Source organism: Palaemon carinicauda, chromosome 34 (genome assembly GCF_036898095.1).
Source record: "Palaemon carinicauda isolate YSFRI2023 chromosome 34, ASM3689809v2, whole genome shotgun sequence".
Taxonomy (NCBI): domain Eukaryota; kingdom Metazoa; phylum Arthropoda; class Malacostraca; order Decapoda; family Palaemonidae; genus Palaemon; species Palaemon carinicauda.
The window spans coordinates 77,361,521-77,387,030 of record NC_090758.1 but is presented as its reverse complement, the minus strand read 5'-3'; the positions used below and the strand labels follow the sequence as shown (position 1 = coordinate 77,387,030).

Genomic DNA, 25,510 nt, shown 5'->3' with positions numbered 1-25,510 from the left:
CGGAATAACTGGGTCATTGTTATTCCCTGACATCATGAGTTTTACCCTGACCAGGAGGTGAGGGTGGTGAATTGACTTCCCTCAGCTAAGAGAAGATTGTATTTACTCACCTCCTTCTTCACTCTCCTCAGGTTGAAGAAAAGGAGCTGCAGGTGAGGTCGAGTTGTTTGTGTACGTTGAAGGTAGCGGTCAAGGCCCCTCACAGAACCCAAAAGTAGCCGATCAAGATTGTCATTTACCTCTCTAAGGCTTGCGATCTGAGACACATGAATCCTAGAATCGAGAACAAATGTATTCTGGGTTTTAGCAAGAACCTTAAGGGTGAAGGGACGAGACCCGCTTCCAACATTTGGTATGAGCGACACTAAAGGTGAGCCCTTGAAGCTAGCCAATCCATCTGTTCTAAACACCTAATAGGCTGAGCACATGCAAGGGACGGAGCCTTTGTAGGGGGACGGCCAGATCCGTTTTAATTCATAGAAAATGGGAATATTATAAAGTGGGGTGGACTGTGGCCGTCATTCTAAAATCGAGTTCGTAGAAAACTGGAATATTCTGAACTGTGGCCGTCGTTCTAAAAACGATTTTGGCGGGAGAAGCTAACTTAAAAAACCCACCTAACCTATGCTAAAAGCCGTATCCTTACCCAGGGGGGCTTTGCCCCCCCCCCCCCCGGAGCCCCCCCTTACCTACTACGGGAGCGAGAAGATTTGTGGCCGGAGTAAGAACTCGAGCCACAAATTTTCAGGTAATTTAGGGTTTTCGGCAAAAAACATAAAAGTGTGCGTTTAAGCACATATTTAAGATCCGTAGACCATTTCCAAACGTTTTTATTCTATACAAGATAACAGTCGGAGCGATAATAAGCAAATTAGGACGCTTGGCCGTAGTGCTACAAACTACCCCAAGGGACCTAGCAAGGCTACTCATCCTACATGCACCTTCAGGTGTGCACGTGCGGCCATGCTACCACATGCTCTAAAGATATGCACATGCTCTAAAGAGATAGCATAATCGGGTGATGACGTGAGAGCGAGCGTTCCGATGATAACGTGCGCTCAGGCGAGACCATGAATTCACTCTTGAGCATTAAGCATGTCTTCTCCACAGGGGTGAGGTTGTTCAGCAAGCTCAAGCCACTAAAAAGCGAGCTGATTACAGTTAACCCTTTTACCCCGAAGCTATTTGGAAATTTCCACCCCTTAACCCCCAGGGGGTTATTTTTTTCCCAGCACATTTTGCAGTATATTTTTTTTTAAATTGTTCTAACAGGCTTAATTTTTGTCATAGAGAGGTCAGGTTGGTCTCATTCTCTTGGAAAATGCCTGAATTTTCTCAAAAAATTATCAAAAATATGAAAAAAAAAATGTTTATAGCAATTTTTTGCAAGGACGTACTGGTACGTCCATGGGGGTAAAGGGATGGCTTTTGTGAAACGTACCAGTACGTCCTTAGGGGGTAAAAGGGTTAAAGTCCGGCATTCACCATTCTAATCTAGTCAGGGAGCATGGATTCAATTGCAGTCGGTCGGAAACGCATTGCTCGGGAGCACGTGTATCCAAAGAAGGATACAGCATAGCTTCAGGAAGAACATGTTCCTTACGACTTTGGAGAAGTCCAACTTAAGGGCGGCATATTGGCCGCCCGTTCGAGTTGCGTGAGACTTGCTATAATTAACCATATCCCAGACGTAAGGACAATGTCTCAAGATGCTATTAGCATCATTACCGGGAACAGGTGTCCAAGAGTACAGAAGTAAATACGCTTGAAAGCAATTAACCGCCAAAATCTACGGCCAGTGGAAGAACGTTTGTTCTCACTACAGATATTAAAGTGACTTCTCAGTAAGCAAGCAAAAGCCCGAGGCTTCCGGCAACCTGTTTACACCTCGTCATGAAACTTTTAACAGCCAGATTCTCCAGCTCCGGTGTTATCTCCTCTACGTAAAGGAGGAAGGTTCTCATGTTTCAAAGACACAAATAAAGTCTAGCTAAATGAAATAAGAGAAATCTATGAAACAACTTTTCATGCTTCACAAATACAAAGTCTAGTACAATAAACTTTAAGAGGCTAGGTATAATATACTAAATTCATAAGAGAAGCCCAAAAAGTTGAAAATTCTCGACCTCTTCGTGTCATGAGCATTGCACTCGATTTTTCAGTCTTTTAATTATTACTAATGCTCACAGGATCAGTCTTGGCTTAAGTATTTTATTATTTTGATCATAACAATCATGAGGACTTTGTTTTATGTCTTACACAAACAGGTCATGAAAGAGATCATTTATTAGTAAAAATGTTCAATTTGTAACTGAATACAAAGAGGAATTGCTGAAGGGCACCACTATGAATGGGTACAGGAATGTACCACTGGTGTACTTCAGGGTAGTGTTCTTGGCCCAATACTTTATTATATATACATAATATGAAGTTTGGCCTTGAAAACATGGTAGGCTACATGCTGAAAAAGTGTTGTACTCTTGAAGTGTAATGTTTCCCAAATTGGATGCAAGACAGTAGACTGAGGTGGTACGGTCATGTCATGAGAAGTGATGAACAGTATATTGGGAAGAGAGTGATAGAAATGGAGGTACAGGGAACGAGAAGGAGAGGGAGACCAAAGCGAAGGTGGGTGGACTGTATCAAGGATGACCTTCGATCAAAGGGATTAACCGGTGATGAGGTGTGGGACAGAGGTAGATGGAGAAAGCTGACTAGAAACATCGACCCCACATAGAAGTGGGAAAAGATGTAGACAAAGAAGATATGAAGTTTGGCCTTGAAAACATGGTACATGGTGAAAAAGTGTTACACTTTTTAAGTGTAATGTTTCCTAAATTGAAAGCAACGACACAGGTAGGAATCTACCAAAACTTGAATCTGCAGACAAATTGTATTATGCTTTTGTATGTAATTTGCTTGAGAGTGCTCCAAATAAAGGCAAAAGATCTAATATCCACTTGTTTCACTTTCCTTATAACTAATACTCTGTTTAAATTACTGTATGTAGTACTACATCTTGAATAAAATTAATGAAAGGAAGGATTTATCTCCACAAACCGTGACTATCCTGGAGCTTGAAAATGACAAGGGTTCCAATTTAGGCTTTTTTCTTCCTTATTTCATATGTTGATGATAATAGACATCAAATGGGTTGGTATTACCACACAGGACTTATACATATACATACATATACCAAGGCACTTCCCCCAATTTTGGGGGGTAGCCGACATCAACAATGAAACAAAACAAAAAAGGGGGACCTCTACTCTCTACGTTCCTCCCAGCTTAACAAGGTACTCAACCGAGTCCAGCTGGTACTGCTAGGGTGTCACAGCCCACCCTCCCACATTATCCACCACAGATGAAGCTTCATAATGCTAAATCCCCTACTGCTGCTACCTCCGCAGTCATATAAGGCATTGGAGGCAGCAGCAGGACTTATGCCTTTGCGAATATATGTAGCAACAATAACAATATCAACAATGTTCATCATCTTGTTCATGGAAGGTGATAGTGTTTGAGTCTCGTTTACACTCTGAGATGATAAACTATAGAAGCAGCCTGTAACTCGCGTAAAGATTAATATGCTCTTCCGGGCAAACTTCCGAAGACATGATGGATGCGTCACTCAGATTTGAAAAGTGGAACCTAAATACGCTCTGAACTTCTGAGATAATCTTTGGGGAAGTTCCCTGTGGAGGGGAAAAAACAATAGCTTCAGATATTCAAAACTAAATGTTCTCTCAAAGGAAATCAACCAGTGGGCCAACTGTTATTCTTATAACTTTAAAATGCAATCAAATACTTTTTTAATTGATCTTTATTAAAAGCCTCATTCTACAGGCTCTATTTTAGTATGAATATATTCCTTTAGTTGATGTCTCACAGGATGTAGATATGGGAGAGGGGGTTCCCAGCCCCCTCGTCCTGGAGGGTGGGAGGGTGGGCTGTGGCACCCTAGCAGTACCAGCTGAACTCGGTTGAGTCCCTTGTTAGGCTGGAGGAACGTAGAGAGTAGAGGTCCCCTTTTTTTGTTTTGTTTCATTTGTTGATGTCGGCTAACCTCCAAAATTGGGGGAAGTGCCTTGGTATATGTATGTATGTATGTATATTCCTTTAGGCAACAAGAATATAAAACATTTCTTAAACTACATAAAATCAATGCAATATGTTGAACATATTATTATTATTATTATTATTATTAAATGCTAAGCTACAACCCTAGTTGGAAAAGCAGGATGCTATAAGCCCAGGGGCCCCAACAGGGAAAATAGCTCAGTGAGGAAAGGAAACAAGGAAAAATAAAATATTTTAAGAATAGTAACAACATTTAAATAAATATTTCCTATATAAACAATAAAAACTTCAACAAAACAAGAGAAAGAGAAACTAGATACAATTGTGTGCCTGAGTGTACCCTCAAGCAAGAGAACTCTAACCCAAGACAGTGGAAGGCCATGGTACAGAGGCTATAGCACTACCCAAGACTAGAGAACAATGGTTTGATTTTGGAGTGTCCTTCTCCTAGAAGAGCTGCTTACCATAGCTAAAGAGTCTCTTCTACCCTTACCAAGAGGAAAGTAGCCACTGAACAAATACATTGCCGTAGTTAACCCCTTGGGTGAAGAAGAATTGTTTAGTAATCTCAGTGTTGTCAGGTGTATGAGGACAGAGGAGAATCTGTAAAGAATAGGCCAGACTATTCGGTGTATGTGTAGGCAAAGGGAAAGAACCGTAACCAGAGAGAAGGATCCAATATGGTACTGTCTGGCCAGTCAAAGGACCCCCTAACTCTCTAGCGGTAGTATCTCAACGGGCGGCTGGTGCCCTGGCCAACCTACTACCTATATAAAAGACATTTACATATACTGTAATTCCAATCCACTTATGTATGGAAATTCACTCAAAAATAGATTCCTTTAGACTAAATTAAACGATTTAGTGACTATAGCAATGGGTTTTATAATAAACCGTACTAGATGAACAGACTCAATATATCTACATTACAGTATTGTCTGTAAGCTGGAGGAACATGATTAGTTAGAGGTTTTCTTTTTATTATTTAAGAAGTACAAGAGGAAGGCCAAGGTTTGGGTGGATGGATGGAGTGAAGGAAGCTCTGGGTGATAGGAGGATAGATGTGAGAGAGGCAAGAGAGCGTACTAGAAATGGGAATGAATGGCGAGCGATTGTGACGCAGTTCCGGTAAGCCCTGCTGCTGCCTCCGATGCCTTAGATGACCGCGGAGGTAGCAGCATTAGGGGAATTCAGCATTATGAAGCTTCATCTGTGGTGGATAACAGGGGAGGGTGGGCTGTGGCCCCCTAGTAGTACCAGCTGAACTCGGTTGAGTCCCTTGTTAAGCTGGGAGGAACGTAGAGAGTAGAGGTCCCCTTTTTTGTTTTTGTTTCATTTGTTGATGTCGGCTACCCGCCAAAATTGGGGGAAGGGCCTTGGTATATGTACTACAAGGTGCTGTTCTACATCCGACTACTGCCCGCTACCCCGGCTACTGCCCCCCACCACCACCACCATCCACGCATCTCCCACCATTCCTCTTCTAGCATCGTGATATCCAAACGCGTTCGTTTTCATAGAAATAGATTTTTCCTTTGTCAAAATCCCTTTATTAGAAAGGATGGATATACTGTACTGTATAAATATATAGAGAAGATTGTGAGAAAAACAAGAAGAGATTTGTTTATGATAAGCACAAGTAAATATGAAAAATTCGTAGATAATTTGTATTTTCCCCTAACTAATACAAATCTTCATTTATTTAAATATGGATATATCTTTTGGCAAAGCTGGAAGATAGCCAATTAAACTTTTTGGTGCGAGGTGGCAACCTTACCCAGAGCCTGAGTAGGGGGTGGCTACTGGTACCAGCCACCTGTATATATACTCACAGAGTGATGAACTACCCACTTTATCTCTTTGGCTTCTAGTTGTTTGTCTCCCTTTTCTCCTCCTCAAAGTTGTCATAGACAATGACAATCATTGTTATTCCTGCTCATTTTACGCCTAGGGATAATTGAAGAAACGTGACGTCACAGTGACGTCAGGGTCATGAGTTGTTGCTGTTAGAGAGAGAGAGATAGTCGGAGGAGGCAGTCAGCTAATTGGAATCATAGTGAATGAACTATATTGGTGAAGGGGGAGCTCTCTTGTCTGTATTGCTTCGTATGTATCTAGTGATGGAATTTGTGTGTCGATAAGCTGACATCATCAGATAGAGAAGGAAATATAAGATTTTTACGGAGCGCTTTCGTATTGTCATCCCGGGCCGATAAGAAAGCACTCCAAAATTTAGTTTTTGATCCATCCTCCAGCTCAGTGGCAACGACATACAGTACATGTTTCAGCGATAGATTGCCAATATTTACAATATCTTAAGCTAAAATTGTATTATAGGATAATTGTCTGAAACGCAGCCTTAAATGTTTTAGATGGAGACTAACATTTAGGAATAGGACTACAAGATTTATACTTTCATGTTCATGTGTGTCCTTACAGTAACCAGTCAAGTATTCATGAGGCTAATAGCTCCAGTTACCTCCACTAAATCCAAAGGCAATCGTCTGTGCACATATGAAGATGACTAACTGACCGTTTGTGTCCTCAAGAGAATAGATTGAAGAAGTTTCAGTATCATGTTCATACATAGCTAGGTTTTGGGATACTGTACTCAATTAGCCAAAAGGAACAGAATATGTTTTTCACACTACCTGGCTTCTTTCATTTAGAGATGGAAAATTCAGAAAGTCAGAGGAGGACAATATAACAAGTTCCTAGAACCTCTGCTCACTGCCTATTTTAGAGATGGAGGAGAAATATCTTCTTTGTTAACCCTTTTACCCCCAAAGGACGTACTGGCACGTTTCACAAAACTCATCCCTTTACCCCCATGGACGTACCGGTACGTCCTTGCATAAAAATGCTATAAAAATTTTTTTTTCATATTTTTGATAATTTTTTTGAGAAAATTCAGGCATTTTCCAAGAGATTGAGACCAACCTGACCTCTCCATGACAAAAATTAAGGCTGTTAGAGCAATTTAAAAAAAATATACTGCAAAATGTGCTGGGAAAAAAATAACCCCTGGGGGTTAAGGGTTGGAAATTTCCAAAGAGCTTGGGGGTAAAAGGGTTAAGGTCCTGTAGAGTAGGATTCCCATGCAGTATAGGACTATAAAAGCAGCCCTTAACCCTTTTACCCCCAGGCTATTTGGAAATTTCCAACCCTTAACCCCCAGGGGGTTATTTTTTTCCCAGCACATTTTGCAGTATATTTTTTTTAAATTGCTCTAACAGCCTTAATTTTTGTCATAGAGAGGTCAGGTTGGTCTCAATCTCTTGGAAAATGCCTGAATTTTCTCAAAAAATTATCAAAAATATGAAAAAAAAATTTTTTATAGCATTTTTTTGCAAGGACGTACCGGTACGTCCATGGGGGTACAGTAAAGGGATGGGTTTTGTGAAACGTACCAGTACGTCCTTTGGGGGTAAAAGGGTTATCAAAGAAGATATTTCTCCTCCATCTCTAAAATAGGCAATGATCAGAGGATCTAAGAACTTATTATATTGTCCTCCTCTGACTTTCTGAAGTGCCCATCTCTAAATGAGAGAAGCCAGCGACTGTGAAAGATATATTCAGTTCCTTTTGAAAGATAGAGAATCCCAAAACCTTGCTATGTATGAACATGTTACTGAAAGTCTTTCTTCAATTTATTCTTGAGGACACGAACGGTCAGCTAGTCATATTCATATGCGAACAGACGATTGCCTTTGGATTTAGGAGTGGAGGTAACTGGAGCTATTAGCCCGTTGTGGATTGAAAGATTCGTTGCCATTATTACGAAGAAAAAAGAAAAGCACAGACGATTGCCTTTGGATTTAGGAGTGGAGGTAACTGGAGCTATTAGCCCGTTGTGGATTGAAAGATTCGTTGCCATTATTACGAAGAAAAAAGAAAAGCACAGACGATTGCCTTTGGATTTAGGAGTGGAGGTAACTGGAGCTATTAGCCCGTTGTGGATTGAAAGATTCGTTGCCATTATTACGAAGAAAAAAGAAAAGCACAGACGATTGCCTTTGGATTTAGGAGTGGAGGTAACTGGAGCTATTAGCCCGTTGTGGATTGAAAGATTCGTTGCCATTATTACGAAGAAAAAAGAAAAGCACAGACGATTGCCTTTGGATTTAGGAGTGGAGGTAACTGGAGCTATTAGCCCGATGTGGATTGAAAGATTCGTTGCCAATATTACGAAGAAAAAAGAAAAGCACAGACGATTGCCTTTGGATTTAGGAGTGGAGGTAACTGGAGCTATTAGCCCGTTGTGGATTGAAAGATTCGTTGCCATTATTACGAAGAAAAAAGAAAAGCACAGACGATTGCCTTTGGATTTAGGAGTGGAGGTAACTGGAGCTATTAGCCCGATGTGGATTGAAAGATTCGTTGCCAATATTACGAAGAAAAAAGAAAAGCACAGACGATTGCCTTTGGATTTAGGAGTGGAGGTAACTGGAGCTATTAGCCCGATGTGGATTGAAAGATTCGTTGCCAATATTACGAAGAAAAAAGAAAAGCACAGACGATTGCCTTTGGATTTAGGAGTGGAGGTAACTGGAGCTATTAGCCCGTTGTGGATTGAAAGATTCGTTGCCATTATTACGAAGAAAAAAGAAAAGCACAGACGATTGCCTTTGGATTTAGGAGTGGAGGTAACTGGAGCTATTAGCCCGATGTGGATTGAAAGATTCGTTGCCAATATTACGAAGAAAAAAGAAAAGCACAGACGATTGCCTTTGGATTTAGGAGTGGAGGTAACTGGAGCTATTAGCCCGTTGTGGATTGAAAGATTCGTTGCCATTATTACGAAGAAAAAAGAAAAGCACAGACGATTGCCTTTGGATTTAGGAGTGGAGGTAACTGGAGCTATTAGCCCGTTGTGGATTGAAAGAGTCGTTGCCAATATTACGAAGAAAAAAGAAAATAGCGCGGAGAGAATACTGCATGTGTTCAGCTTAATGGCGGCTTCCGGGAATTTTGGCGCGATATTCGCTAAATACTCTTATAGTTCAAATGACCTACGCTTTAAAAATGTTATTTTTATAATAAAATAAATTTTTGAATATACTTACCCGGTGATTATATAAGTTGCAGCTCTGCTGCTCGACAGAAAACTCTACGTTAAAAATCCGCCAGCGATCGCTATGCAGGTAGGGGGTGTACTTCAACAGCGCCATCTGTCGTGCAGGTACTCAGTACTCATTGTAAACAAAGAACTCAATTTTCTCCTCGGTCCACTGCGTCTCTATTGGGGAGGAAGGGAGGGTCCTTTAATATATAATCACCGGGTAAGTATATTAAAAAATTTATTTTATTATAAAAATAACATTTTTCAATATTTAACTTAGCCGGTGATTATATAAGCTGATTCACACCCAGGGGGGTGGGTAGAGACCAGCAATAAATGTTTACATTATTATGAGCTAAGGATTTTTTATTTCATTTTAGCAGTTATCAATATAACAAACATAAAATAAATAAGTACCTGGTAAGGAAGTCGACTTGAACAATTACTCTGCCTTTTTAAGTACGTCTTCCTTACGGAGCCTCGCGATCCTCTTAGGATGCTGAGCGACCACTAGGAGCTGAAGTATCAAGGGTTGCAACCCATACTACAGGACCTCATCAAAACCTCTAATCTAGGCGCTTCTCAAGAAAAGAATTTGACCACCCGCCAAATCAACCAGGATGCGAAAGGCTTCTTAGCCTTCCGGACAACCCAAAAACAATAATAAAAAAATTTCAAGAGAAAGATTAAAAAGGTTATGGAATTAGGGGAATGTAGTGGTTGAACCTCACCCACTACTGCACTCGCTGCTACGAATGGTCCCAGAGTGTAGCAGTTCTCGTAAAGAGACTGGACATCTTTAAGATAAAAAGACGCGAACACTGACTTGCTTCTCCAATAGGTTGCGTCCATTATGCTTCGCAGAGATCTATTTTGTTTAAAGGCCACTGAAGTTGCGACAGCTCTAACTTCATGTGTCCTTACCTTCAGCAAAGCTTGGTCTTCCTCACTCAGATGGGAATGAGCTTCTCGTATTAACAGTCTGATAAAATAGGATAAGGCATTCTTTGACATAGGCAAAGATGGTTTCTTAACAGAACACCATAAAGCTTCTGACTGTCCTCGTAAAGGTTTAGTTCGTCTTAAATAGAACTTAAGAGCTCTAACAGGGCATAAGACTCTTTCTAGTTCATTTCCAACCATATTTGATAGGCTTGGAATATCGAACGATTTCGGCCAAGGACGAGAAGGTAGCTCGTTTTTGGCTAGAAAACCAAGTTGTAAAGAACATGTAGCCGTTTCAGATGAAAATCCGATGTTCCTGCTGAAGGCGTGAATCTCACTGACTCTTTTAGCTGTGGCTAAGCAAACCAGGAAAAGATCCTTAAAGTGAGATCTTTAAAGGAGGCTGATTGTAGTGGCTCGAACCTTTCTGACATTAGGAATCTTAGTACCACGTCTAAATTCCAACCAGGTGTAGCCAAACGACGCTCCTTCGTGGTCTCAAAAGACTTAAGGAGGTCCTGTAGATCTTTGTTGTTGGAAAGATCTAAGCCTCTGTGACGGAAGACTGATGCCAACATGCTTCTGTAACCCTTGATAGTGGGAGCTGAAAGAGATCTTTCTTTCCTCAGGTATAAAAGGAAGTCAGCTATTTGAGTTACAGAGGTACTGGTCGAGGATACTGATACTGACTTGCACCAGTTTCGGAAGACTTCCCACTTCGACTGGTAGACTCTAAGAGTGGATGTCCTCCTTGCTCTAGCAATCGCCCTGGCTGCCTCCTTCGAAAAGCCTCTAGCTCTCGAGAGTCTTTCGATAGTCTGAAGGCAGTCAGACGAAGAGCGTGGAGGCCTTGGTGTACCTTCTTTACGTGTGGCTGACGTAGAAGGTCCACCCTTAGAGGAAGAGTTCTGGGAACGTCCACTAGCCATCGAAGTACCTCGGTGAACCATTCTCTCGCGGGCCAGAGGGGAACAACTAACGTCAACCTTGTCCCTTCGTGAGAGGCAAACTTCTGCAGTACCTTGTTGACAATCTTGAACGGGGGGAATGCATATAGGTCTAGATGTGACCAATCCAGTAGAAAGGCATCTATATGAACTGCTGCTGGGTCCGGGATTGGTGAGCAATATATTGGGAGCCTCTTGGTCATCGAGGTTGCGAAGAGATCTATGGTAGGCTGGCCCCATGTGGCCCACAGTCTCTTGCACACATCCTTGGGTAGGGTCCATTCTGTTGGAATGATTTGTCCTTTCCGACTGAGGCAATCTGCCATGACATTCAAGTTGCCTTGGATGAACCTCGTTACTAGAGAAATGTTTAGATCTTTTGACCAGGTGAGGAGGTCCCTTGCGATCTCGTACAACGTCATAGAGTGGGTCCCTCCTTGCTTGGAGATGTACGCCAAAGCCGTGGTGTTGTCCGAGTTCACCTCCACCACTTTGCCTTGAAGGAGAGACTTGAAGCTTTTCAAGGCCAGATGAACTGCCAGTAGCTCCTTGCAGTTGATATGCAATGTTCTTTGACTCGAGTTCCAAGTTCCCGAGCATTCCCAACCGTCTAATGTCACGCCCCAGCCCGTGTCCGATGCGTCCGAGAAGAGAACGTGGTTGGGAGTCTGAACAGCCAGGGGCAGACCCTCTCTGAGGCTGATACTGTCCTTCCACCAAGTCAGGGAAGACTACATCTTCTCGGAAATGGGGATCGAGACCGCTTCTAGCGTCTTGTCCTTTTTCCAGTAAACAGCTAGGTGATATTGAAGAGGACGGAGGTGTAGTCTTCCTAACGAAACGAACTGTTCCAGGGATGATATAGTGTCCCTATCAGACTCATCCACTGTCTGACTGAACATCGTTCCTTCTTCAGCATGTTCTGGATGCATAACTGGGCTTGACTTGTTCTGGGGGCCGACGGAAAAGCCCGAAAAGCTTGACTGTGAATCTCCATCCCTAAATACACAATAGTTTGGGATGGGACCAGTTAAGACTTTTCCATATTGACCAGGAGACCCAATTCCTTGGTCAGATCTAGAGTCCACTTTAGATCCTTCAGACAGCGACGACTGGAAGAAGCTCTTAGAAGCCAGTCGTCCAAATAGAGGGAGGCTCTGATGTCCGCTAAATGAAGGAATTTGGCTATATTCCTCATCAGCCTCGTAAACACAAGAGGAGCTGTGCTTAGGCCAAAGCACAGGGCTTGAAACTGGTAGACAACCTTTTCGTAAACGAATCTCAGAAAAGGTTGGGAGTCTGGGTGGATGGGGACGTGAAAGTATGCGTCCCTTAGGTCTAAAGAGACCATCCAGTCTTCCTTTCTGACCGCTGCTAGAACGGACTTTGTGGTCTCCATGGCGAACGTCTGCTTTGTGACAAAGACATTCAGCGCACTGACGTCTAGCACCGGCCTCCACCCTCCTGTCTTCTTTACCACTAAGAAGAGACGGTTGTAGAAGCCCGGGGATTGATGGTCCAGGACTTTGACTACCGCTCCCTTTTCTAGCAAGAGAGACACCTCCTGTTTCAATGCTCGTCTCTTGTCTTCCTCTCTGTACCTGGGAGAGAGATCGATGGGAGACGTTGCTAGAGGGGGTTTTCGTACAAACGGGATCTTGTACCCCTCTCTGAGCAACTTCACAGATTGTGCATCTGCGCCTCTCTTCTCCCAGGTCTGCCAGAATTTCTTGAGTCTGGCTCCCACTGCTGTCTGAAGAAGGTGGCAGTCAGACTCTGCCTTTAAAGGACTTGGTTCCTTTCTTCTTCCCACGTCTCCCTTCGGCACGAGCACCTCCTCTGTTGGAGGCTCTGCCACGAAAGGGCGGAATAAATCTGGACGCTGGAGTGTCCATCCTGGGTCTTGACAAGGTAGGCAAAGGGGTGGCTTTGCGGGCAGAGGACGCAACCAGGTCATGGGTGTCCTTCTGAATCAAAGAAGCAGCAATCTCCTTAATCAAGTCCTCTGGAAAAAGGCACTTAGAGAGAGGAGCAAACAGAAGTTCTGATCTTTGACACGGTGTCACTCCAGCTGACAGGAAAGAGCAAAGGTTCTCACGCTTCTTGAGGACCCCGGATACGAACGAAGCAGCAAGCTCACTAGATCCGTCACGTATGGCCTTGTCCATGCAGGACATGATGAGCAAGGAAGATTCCTTGTCAGAAGGGGAGATCTTCCTGCTCAAAGCTCCCAGACACCAGTCCAAAAAGTTGAAGACCTCGAAGGCTCTAAATACTCCTTTCAACAGATGGTCTAGGTCCGAAGGTGACCAGCATATCTTAGAGCGTCTCATGGCTAGCCTGCGGGGAGAGTCTACAAGACTTGAGAAGTCGCCCTGGGCAGAGGCAGGAACTCCCAAGCCGAGAACTTCTCCCGTGGCATACCAGACGCTCGATCTGGAAGAGAGTTTAGCAGGGGGAAACGTAAAGGCTGTCTTCCCTAGACTCTTTTTGGACTGCATCCAATCTCCTAAAACTCGTAAAGCTCTCTTGGACGAGCGTGCGAGGACGAGTTTCGTAAAGGCAGGCGAGGATGACTGCGTACCTAACGCAAACTCTGACGGAGGAGAGCGTGGAGCCACAGACACAAACTGGTCCGGATACATCTCTTTGAACAGAGCAAGAACTTTTCTAAAGTCCAAAGAGGGTTGCGTGGTCTTGGGTTCGTCAAGGTCCGAATGTGGTTCATCAACGTGTGCCGCATCGTCATCATCAGAGAGTCCATCATCCGAGAATTGAGGAGGAAGCGGCAAAGGAGTAGGTATCGGCTGGTCAGCTGAGTCCGGTCGCACGGGTGCACGCGTGACTGAACCGGACGCAACGTCATGGAACTGTTGCCCAGTCTGTGAGCTGGCAACAACCATAGCAGCGCGGGGACGCACAGCGTCTACTCCAGACTGTCTAGTCTGATGTGGGCGAGCAGAGGCAACCACACTGGGTTGCGGAGGTTGAAGCACCGCGTCAAAACAAAACAACTTTGACGGTTGTTGTACCTCGCGAACATCAACGGAAGGTTCCGTGCGTCGCTGAACGTCAACATGTGGCTGGCAGGGTACACTGGAACGCATGGGTGGCGGGACTCTCTCAGCTGGAGTGCGCAAGAAGGTTGCCTCAGCGTCCACAGGACGCACAACCGTGGTTGGTTGTAGGCAAGAGGTTGGTGCAGCTTCAACCTTCTCCGCATGAAAGTCCTGCATCTGAGACGTTAACTGATACTGCATGGTCTGCAGCAAAGACCACTTAGGGTCTACAGGAGCAGGTGCGGCGACAGACGGTGTGACTGCCTGAGGCGGTACCGCTTTGCCTCTCTTAGGAGGTGAGCAGTCATCGGAAGACTGCAGCGAGTCCGAACTGACCCAGTGGCTACAACTGGGCCGTTGGACTTGCGCGGAAGGGACCGGCTTGCGCTTAAGAGGTCGTGAGACCTTGGTCCATGGTTTTTTACGAGAAACCTCTTCCGCAGACGAGGAATAAATGGGCTCTCTCGTCTCTGTGTGGGTGGGGCAATCTTGGGTAGATACGCCCGAAACCACGGAGGGAACGTCTGTTCGCTGATTAAAGCCTCTCGAACCCTTTGGTCGTACGACATTGCTTCTCCCCTGGACTTGGGAGCTTGCAAGAGGTCCCGGACTAGGAGGACGACAGGCACGAACAGACGAACCCTCAAACGCAACACTATCCACAACACTATCACTCACTTTATCACTTCCCACTGCACTCTTACACTTCAGCTCCTTGACGTCCGTCATGAGCTGGTTACGGTCACTAGCCAAGCACTCGACTCTCTCACCCAGAGCTTGGATGGCACGCATCATATCTGCCATCGAAGGTTCCTGAGTGCCAGAAGGGGGATTAGGAGCAATCACTACAGGGGAAGGAATAGGTTGTGGGGCATGAGGAGAGGAAAAATCAACGGAACGAGATGAACTTCTCCTGACTCTATCTCTCTCTAGCCTACGTGTATATTTCTGGAATTCGATAAAATCGAATTCCGAAAGCCCAACGCATTCCTCACATCGATCTTCCAATTGACAGGTTTTATCCCGACAATTGGAACAAACGGTGTGAGGATCGATAGAGGCCTTCGGAAGACGCCTTGAACAGTCCCTAGCATTACACTTCCTGAATTTAGGGACTTGAGAAAGGTCAGCCATTTTGAATTGGTCAAAGGGGAATTCAAAAACTATCCAAAGTCATCAACAAATAATCCGATATCAAAAAAAGAATGCAAGGATTTATTGAAGAGAAAGCCTGCACAGCGAAAGTTCAAAACTAGAAACGTGTACTTCACCAAATAGTTGTGAAAACCAATCCAGTTAGCAACAGCGAATTAGTAGGTCTTGCCGGTGGCACGACAGAGAGAAAATTGAGTTCTTTGTTTACAATGAGTACTGAGTACCTGCACGACAGATGGCGCTGTTGAAGTACACCCCCTACCTGCATAGCGATCGCTGGCGGATTTTTAACGTAGAGTTTTCTGTCGAGCAGCAGAGCTGCAGCTTATATAATCACCGGCTAAGTTAAATATTGAAAATTTGCTTACGGCAAATTTTAAGGAGTAAATGTTGCCAGACATTTACCGTTTTATAAACAGATATCATGACGTTAAAGAAGTGATATTACGGTCACCAAGCCGTAAAAGATAATAAAGTCGAGTACAAATTACAGTCGCTTGGACATGAAAGTATAAATCTTGTAGTCCTATTCCTAAATGTTAGTCTCCATCTAAAACATTTAAGGCTGTGTTTCAGACAATTATCCTACAATACAATTCTAGCATAACATCCTGATGTTATGAAAAATACCTGGAAATTACGGTAGCTATGCGAGATATACGGAAAATGGGATCTTACAACTTGACTGGTAACTGTAGGGACACACATGGACATGAAAGTACAAACCTTGTAGGTATTTTAACACCATTAAGTCAAATGTAAGTAGGCATCTAAAACATTAAAAGCTGCGTTTCAGACAGTTCACCTAAAATACAACTCTAACATAAGATCCTGATGTTATGAAAAATACCTGGAAATTACGGTAGCTATGCGAGATATACAGAAAACGGGGTCTCACAATATTACCCCGGGACAAACGTAATCCACTCGTTTGCAGACAGCAAGACTCCCTCAGACATTTTCCCCCCGAGGACAGTAAAATTCCGTTGTTCATATCCCTGCAGTGTTAGTAGCATTCCTGAATCTTTACCTTCTACATGGATTTAATCAATGAAGTAATAAACTTTCTTTAAATAATGGCATCTATGACTTAGAATATCATCACAAGATATCCTGCTTGCCACTTATCACAAATTTTACTTCCATTGAAAGCTTCCACTATTGGTCTTGTTATCAGTACTCCCACAGAATGTCTAAATTAACATCATACTGGAGTATTCTTCATTATTACACTACACAATAGCAAAAATGCCCCTTACCTTCTGTCTTAAAACCCTGTAACAGCACAACTGTGGATTCTGGACCTTCAAACTACATGAGTTATGAAATTTCTTATTCTAGTTGATATTTTTCTATGCTGTATCTTATTAACAGTACATCAGCTTGATCATTCCTAGCATTTTAAATAGTTTGAGGATAATAAAATCAGATTACAAGGCGGATTCATGTAAATCCTAATCTATTGTTTCACTGTCTATTTTGGTTATCTTCTTATCCTTCTGTCTCTCCTGTGCTCCCTCTGAGAAAGGAGTGTGTCGAGGATTCATGATTTACAGTCGCTCTGACGTTATCGATCCTCTGCGGGCTCCTGTAGTCCGTGACATGGGGACCTGAGCCCAAGAGGACTCAGGAATCCATTCACCTCCCGGTAAATATGCTCTTTCATACTGAGCGAGGTTGGAGGTCTCTCTGGGGGTTGGAGCTTTATTGGAGAGTCTTTTATGCCCAATTCCAAAGCACTTCTTATTAATACAGCGTTTCTCTTGAACCCAGCGATGGTCAAAAAGAGGAAGTTTCTCATAAAGCTGTTTGCTAGGCACAAAATTGCCTAGTCTCCAACTGTACTGGAGAAGGCACTTCCCCTGGCATATGAGTACTGAAATAATTTCCAATAATTCTATTTCCTTTGAGGAATCTAAAAAGAATTAAGCACGACTGCGATAGTAAGATCATGTGCTCGCAGAAGCGATTACTCTATCCTGGCCATGATTGCAAGATAGTGCAATAACCGTAGCGATCACTAAATCCTGGCCGCGAGTGTACTCTAGCACTCTTTCATCATCTGTCAATACCAGACTAGTTGCACGCTTAGCAACTGGGCGAGATGGCTCTCGCTGGCGAGTCACAACATGTTCAAAGTCTTGTGTGTGCTGACGTGTTAAGGAGCATGCGAACTTGGGAGAAAGACCGAAGTCTTGCACTCGTTCGCTAGCAACAGGTGGGAGTTTATAAACAATTGGGTGTTCAAACGTTGTCGTGCAAAGGCTCGAGCATAGACAGGATCCTATTCATTTGATCAAGTCTTCAAGGTGTGTTGGTGAGACACAGAATGCTCATCATCTTGTTTGTGCTGACACCCAGAAACAGAGTAAAGTTTGAAGTCTTATAAATGTTTGTTAAAAGCGAGATATAATTGGTATTCATAGGCATGCAAAGAGGAAGAATCCCCAGAAAAAGTGTGATCGCGCAGTGGCACACTTTGTGGATGCTCTGAATCTCGATGATGTTCATCATCCGAAGAGGTCAATTTATGTGTTTTCTATTCAAGTGAAGGATGATCCAGCAGAGAACAATGTTCTTTTGCGAGTTCCTTAGAACTCTGGGCAGAGGGAAAGACATCCTTCTTATGTCTCAAAGGACAGACAGCTCTAGAGAATGATTTTGTCGGGGCAACAAGATCCTCAGACATAAGGGCGACGCCCACAGGTGCAACTAAAGCAGTCCTCCCTTTCCACGAGCTGGCAAGAGCCGACATCAGTCTCTGCCTGGAAGGCATACCTTCCAAAACCAAAGATAATCATAATGTCCTCAAGGCGTCGTCTCCAGCGTCAACCTCTGAAAAAGATTTATAGAACTCTGAGAAGGAAGTCCCGTAGTCTCTCTAGGGGAGACAAGTCAAGCTTCCCCCTCAAGAACTTGTCCTGAAGTCTCATAAAGACCATCACCCATCCTCGCACCACCACCAGATGAGAATGACGGTGAAAGATCCGAGGGCAGGGTACCAGGTGTAGGAAGAAGAGGTCTGGCTGACTTCTTAGACTTAGAGGAAGACCCCAAAGGAGAGGAATTGTGCTTAGACTTCTTCATTTTTCCTGCTGTATGCATGTTACTGGGAAACCGACCACTCCTTACACTCCTCACAGGTAGAAGCTTGTGAGAAATTATGACCCCCTTTAGGATGGACAAGAAATGGGGATCAACCAAAAACCTTCTCATGAATGTCACACAGCTACGGTCGGAAACTTCAGGGAAGGTCTGCATGTTTACATTCAGTTTATTCAATGTTCATAAACTTTACATACACTGAAAATAAAAAGCAAAGGAATTGAGTTCCGCCAAGTGTGGATTATGGCGACGAGAGTGCGTTACTACGCATTAATGGCTGAAATCAAAGGGGCTGTTCGGTGAACAGCAATAGCGCACATCTTCCCCGCCGCCTGCTAGTAACTACCGACATTTCATTATAATTCTAACAGCCTAGATTTCCAGCTTCAATGAAATCATACAATGGTTCGTATTCAAGTAGGAGCAAACAATAATTCCTTGTTATCTTTCAATATAATCTAGATGCAATTTTGTAAAATCTTTATACCTTACGGAAGTAGTTTTGCCATTCGGATTCCAGCAAAAATTACACATGGCTTCAACTGCAACACTGAGGACAAGGGTTCATTAAACAGCTGCGATGGTATACCCTTCTGAAGACATCATCTGGGGCATTGTTTTGTTTTTAATCTTGGTCGAATTTTGGTACAAAATGACTTCCAATCCATTAATCTTTGTCTCATTTTTAAGTCTGAAATTAGAAAAATAATAAAATAGTTATGCAATGCTCCAATAATTGTTCTGTGAAGATCAAAGCTCCTAATACTGGGACAAGATTTCAAATTAAGATCAAATTGTCAGAGCAAAGTCTCTCATTACCCAAGTTGAAATTCAGAACTTTACCGATACTGTACGAGCAAAAAGTCTCTCATTACGCAAGTTTAGATTCGGAACTTTACCGATACTGAAGGAGCAAAAAGTCTCTCATTACGCAAGTTTAGATTCGGAACTTTACCGATACTGAACGAGCAAAAAGTCTCTCATTACGCAAGTTTAGATTCGGAACTTTACCGATACTGAACGAGCAAAAAGTCTCTCATTACGCAAGTTTAGATTCAGAACTGTACGAGCAAAAAGTCTCTCATTACGCAAGTTTAGATTCGGAACTGTATGAGCAAAAGGTCTCTCATTACGTAAGTTTAAATTCGGAACTTTATCAATACTGTACGAGCAAAAAGTCTCTCATTCCGCAAGTTTAGATTCGGAACTTTACCGATACTGAACGAGCAAAAAGTCTCTCATTACGCAAGTTTAGATTCGGAACTTTACCGATACTGAACGAGCAAAAAGTCTCTCATTAAGCAAGTTTAGATTCGGAACTTTACCGATACTGAACGAGCAAAAAGTCTCTCATTACGCAAGTTTAGATTCAGAACTGCACGAGCAAAAAGTCTCTCATTACGCAAGTTTAGATTCAGAACTGCACGAGCAAAAAGTCTCTCATTACGCAAGTTTAGATTCGGAACTGTACGAGCAAAAGGTCTCTCATTACGTAAGTTTAAATTCGGAACTTTATCAAAACTGTACGAGCAAAAAGTCTCTCATTCCGCAAGTTTATATTCGGAACTTTACCGATACTGAACGAGCAAAAAGTCTCTCATTACGCAAGTTTAGATTCGGAACTTTACCGATACTGAACGAGCAAAAAGTCTCTCGTTACGCAAGTTTAGATTCAGAACTGTACGAGCAAAAAGTCTCTCATTACGCAAGTTTAGATTCGGAACTGTACGAGCAAAAGGTCTCTCATTACGTAAGTTTAAACTCGGAACTTTATCAATACTGTACGAGCAAAAAGTCTCTCATTCCGCAAGTTTAAATTCGGAACTTTACCAACACTGTACGAGCAAAAAGTCTCTCATTCCGCAAGTTTAGATTCGGAACTGTACGAGCAAAAGGTCTCTCATTACGTAAGTTTAAATTCGGAACTTTACCAACACTGTACGAGCAAGAAGTCTCTCATTCCGCAAGTTTAAATTCGGAACTTTACCAACACTGTACGAGCAAGAAGTCTCTCATTCCGCAAGTTTAAATTCGGAACTTTACCAACACTGTACGAGCAAGAAGTCTCTCATTCCGCAAGTTTAAATTCGGAACTTTACCAACACTGTACGAGCAAGAAGTCTCTCATTAAGCAAGTTTAAATTCGGAACTTTACCAACACTGTACGAGCAAGAAGTCTCTCATTACGCAAGTTTAAATTCAGAACTTTACCAACACTGTACGAGCAAGAAGTCTCTCATTACGCAGGTTTAAATTCAGAACTTTATCAATACTGTACGAGCAAAAAGTCTCTCATTACACAAGTTTGTAGAGCAAAAAGTCTCTCATTACGCAAGTTTAAATTCAGAACTTTAACAATACTGTACGAGCAAAAAGTCTCTCATTACACAAGTTTGTAGAGCAAAAAGTCTCTCATTACGCAAGTTTAAATTCAGAACTTTAACAATACTGTACGAGCAAAAAGTCTCTCATTACACAAGTTTGTAGAGCAAGAAGTCTCTCATTACGCAAGTTTAAATTCAGAACTTTATCAATACTGTACGAGCAAAAAGTCTCTCATTACGTAAGTTTGTAGAGCAAAAAGTCTCTCACTACATAAGTTTAAATTCAGAACTTTATCAATACTGTACGAGTGTATATAGAAGAGCAAAGCTATGAATTTCTTCCCTAGAAAGCAAGTACAATATTAATCATATATCAAAGTCTCTCATTTGATTCTCACCCATTTCTAATAAATCCACTAAAAATATAATAAAGTAAACTCAAAGAGATAATTGGCAATAAAATAAGTAAAATAATAATCAATCAAAACCAAATAAAGGAAATAATTCAATAACTAAATCAAAATTTTTTTTCATAGGTACGACTAAAAGGCAGCATAAATTTATTTTCGAATTCATGTTTTACCGGTTAAAACCATCTGCTTTTGCTAATATCACTACATCTAGTCAAAAGAGTTATTTCCAGGTTTGAAAAACCATAGCACTTTCCTTCAAGATTAGCGGCAAGTATCCTATGGTACTTGAGGAAATTCTGTAAAGAAACTTTTGATAAACTGTGTTATTACCAGGATTGACTACTGCAACTCTATCTACTACAATTTACCAAAAGTAATAAACAGAGGAGCAAGACTGATAAAAGGTGTCCCACCTAGAGAAAGGATAACCCCTATACTAATCGATTTACACTGGCTGCCGATTAAAGCGAGAATTGAATTTAAAATATGTACAATAACCCACCAAGTTATCAGAACAGGGGGTCCAAAATACTTAAGAGAATTGCTACAAATTGCGCAGCCAACAAATCGTGTCGATGCGAGAATAGTTACAGATGGCTTCAAACTGTTGGAACCTAGATACCATGTCTACTTTAGGCTCTAGAGCCTTTAAATATGCGGCCCTGAGACAATATAATAAGCTCCCACGAAACATTCGAATGATTGAAGACATGAAGGCTTTCAAGAGGAAACTGAAGACTTTCTTATACAAAAAATCATACAACAGTGATGATTTGACAGTAAATGAACAATACGTGATCTGAAACGATAAATACTCTGAACGAACAAAGTAAAACGACAGCGGAGGTCCCGTAGAGAGTAGGGTTCTCCTGCCGTATGGGACCGGAAAAGAAGCCATGAAAGTACAGTAAAGTAAGTAAAGAAATACGTCACACTATATTCCATTTCTTTTAGCAATGCATATTTGCACCGACTCGCGGCAGTGCCCTTTTAGCTCGGAAAAGTTTCCGGATCGCTGATTGGTTGGACAAGATAATTCTAACCAATCAGCGATCAGGAAACTTTTCCGAGCTAAAAGGGCACCGCCGCGAGTCGGTGCAAATATGCATCGCTAAAAGAAATGGACTATAGGTTAAGTCTTTTGTCACTGTTAGTGTCAATGGAAAGGGTTAGGAAAATTACTCATTGAGTAATACAGTACTGGTATTCAAACTACTTCACCAAAGAACAATCGGACTCACAGCCACTGATTGAATAAGTAAGAAGAGAAGCGATACGAGACAGCAACACAACGGGGCCAGAAAAGGATGTTGCAGAGAAAAACACTTTCCTCGAAAATTAAGTCAATGAAAAAATGCACATTCGAAGAGTATTATCTCTCAAAAATTATGATTGTCAAAATGTTATTTTCATTAGTAAAATAAATTTTTGAATATACTTACCCGATGATCATGTAGCTGTCAACTCTGTTGCCCGACAGAAATCTACGGTCGGGATACGCCAGCGATCGCTATACAGGTGGGGGTGTACACAACAGCGCCATCTGTGAGCAGGTACTCAAGTACTTCTTGTCAACAAGAACTCAATTTTCTCCTCGGTCCACTGGTTCTCTATGGGGAGGAAGGGCGGGTCCTTAAATTCATGATCATCGGGTAAGTATATTCAAAAATTTATTTTACTAATGAAAATAACATTTTTCAATATTAATCTTACCCGATGATCATGTAGCTGATTCACACCCAGGGTGGTGGGTGGAGACCAGCATAAATGTTAACAAAGAAGCTAAGTATCCCGTATCTTATTTTAGCCGTTATTCAAAATAACAAACATAAAATAAATAAGTACCTGGTAAGGAAGTCGACTTGAACCATTACTCTGCCTTTTAAGTACGTCTTCCTTACTGAGCCTAGCGATCCTCTTAGGATGCTGAGTGACTCCTAGGTGCTGAAGTATTAAGGGCTGCAACCCATACTAAAGGACCTCATCACAACCTCTAATCTAGGCGCTTCTCAAGAAAGAATTTGACCACCCGCCAAATCAACCAGGATGCGGAAGGCTTCTTAGCCTTCCGGACAACCCAGAAATATTTCAAGAGAAAGATTAAAAAGGTTCTGGAATTAGGGAATTGTAGTGGTGGAGCCCCCACCACTACTGCACTCGTTGCTACGAATGGTCCCAGAGTGTAGCAGTTCTCTTAAAGAGACTGGACATTCTAAAGATAAAAGACGCGAACACTGATTAGCTTTTCCAAAAGGTTGCGTCGAAAATATTTTGCAGAGATCTATTTTATTAAAAGGTCACGGAAGTTGTGATAGCTCTAACTTCGTGTGTCCTTACCTTCAGCCAAGCTTGGTCTTCCTCATTCAGAAGGGAATGAGCTTCTCGTATTAACAGTCTGAAAATAATAGGATAAAGAATTCTCTGACATAGGCAAAGATGAATTCTTAACTGAACACCATAAAGCTTCAGACGGGCCTCATAAAGGTTTTTAAAATAGAACTTAAGAGCTCTACAGGACATAATACTCTTTCTAGTTCCTTTCCAACCATATCGATAAGTTTGGAATAACGAACGATATTGGTCAAGGCCGAGAAGGCAGCTCGTGTTTGGCTAGAAAACCAAGATGTAGAACATGTAGCCGTTTCGGATGAAAATCCGATGTTCTTGCTGAAGGCATGAATCTCACTGACTCTTTTAGCTGGTAAAGCATATCAGGAAAAGAGTCTTAAAGGTGAGATCTTTCAGGGAGGCTGATTGAAGTGGTTCGAACCTGTCTAACATAAGGAATCTTAGAACCACGTCTAAATTCCAACCAGGTGTAACCAAACGACGCTCCTTCGTGGTCTCAAAAGACTTAAGGAGGTCCTGTAGATCTTTATTGTTAAAAAGATCTAAGCCTCTGTGACGGAAGACTGATGCCAACATGCTTCTGTAACCCTTGAAAGTGGGAGCTGAAAGAGATCGCTCTTTTCTCAGATAAGAGGAAGTCAGCTATTTGAGTTACAGAGGTACTGGTCGAGGATACGGATACTGACTTGCACCAGTTTAGGAAGATTCCCCACTTCGATTGGTAGACTCTAAGGGTGGATGTTCTCCTTGCTCTAACAATCGCTCTGGTTGCCTCCTTCGAAAAAACCTCTAGTTCTCGAGAGTCTTTCGATACTCTGAAGGCAGTGAGACGAAGAGCGTGGAGGCCTTGGAGTACCTTCTTACGCGTGGCAGACGTAGCAGGTCCACCCTTAGGGGAAGAGTTCTGGGAACGTCTACTAGCCATCGAAGTACCTCGGTAAGTTATTCTCTCGCGGGCCAGATGGAAGCAACTAGTGTCAACTTTGTCCCAACGTGAGAGGCGAACTTCTGCAGTACCTTGTTGACAAACTAGAACGGAGGGAATGCATATAGATCTAGATGAGACTAATCTAGTAGAAAGGCATCTAAAAGAACCACTGCTGGGTCTGTTGAGAGCCTCTTGGACATCGAGGTTGCGAAGAGATCTATGGTTGGATGGCCCCAGGTGACCCAAAGTCTCTTGCATACATCTCTGTGGAGGGTCCAATATGTTGGAATTATTGTCCCTTCCTACTGATACAAACTGCTAAGACATTCAAGTTGCCTTGGAAGAAATTTGTTACTAGTGAAAAGTCTAGACCTGTTGAACAGGAGAGGAGGTCACTAGCGAACTCGCACCATGTCAGAGAGTAGGTCCCTCCTTGCTAGGAGATGAACGTCAAAGCAGGGAGTTGTCCGTGTTGACCTCCATTACTTTGTCTTGAAGGAGAGACCTGAAGCTTTTCCAGGTCAGACTTACTGCCAGAAGCTTTTTGCAGTTAAAATGCATTGTCCTTTGACGCGAGTTCCATAATCCCGAGCATTCCCTACCGCCTAAGGTCGCACCCCAGCCTACGTCCGATGCGTCTGAGAAGAGAACGTGGTTGGGAGTCTGAACAGTCAGGGGAAGACCCTATAAAAGGTTGATAAAGTCCTTTCCTCAGGTTAGACCAGACTTATCTTCCGGAAACCGGGATCGAGACCGCTTCTAGCGTCTTGTCCTTTTCCAGTGAAGAGCTAGATGAAACCGAAGAGGACGGAGGTGTAGTCTTCCAAGTGACACCAAATGCACCACGGATGACAGTGTCCTAACCAGACTCATCCACAGCCTGACAGGGCCGTATTCCTTCTTCAGCATCTTCTGGATGGATAGCAGGGCTGGGGATTGATCTTCTTGTTCAGCCATGTCCTCATCAGAGGGTTCCTCATCCGAAACTGATGAGGAAACGGCAACGGAGTGGGCAACGTCTGACTCGTTGAATCCGGTCGCACTGGTGGATGCGTGACGGAGCCGGACACAAGATCATGGTACTGCTGCACAGTCTGTGAACTGTCAACCATGGGGAAGCAAGGAAGTACAGCGACAACCCGA

General features: G+C 42.7%; 1 long non-coding RNA gene across 1 annotated transcript in view; it reads right to left on the bottom strand.

The window, feature by feature from the left end:
- The window catches only part of LOC137626492 (uncharacterized), a 70,389-nt gene that overhangs the window by 34,091 nt on the left and 10,788 nt on the right, over positions 1–25,510 (bottom strand). The window contains exon 2 of the long non-coding RNA XR_011041041.1: positions 18,846–19,044. This is a non-coding gene — a long non-coding RNA (uncharacterized lncRNA). The remainder of the gene's footprint in view (positions 1–18,845; positions 19,045–25,510) is intronic.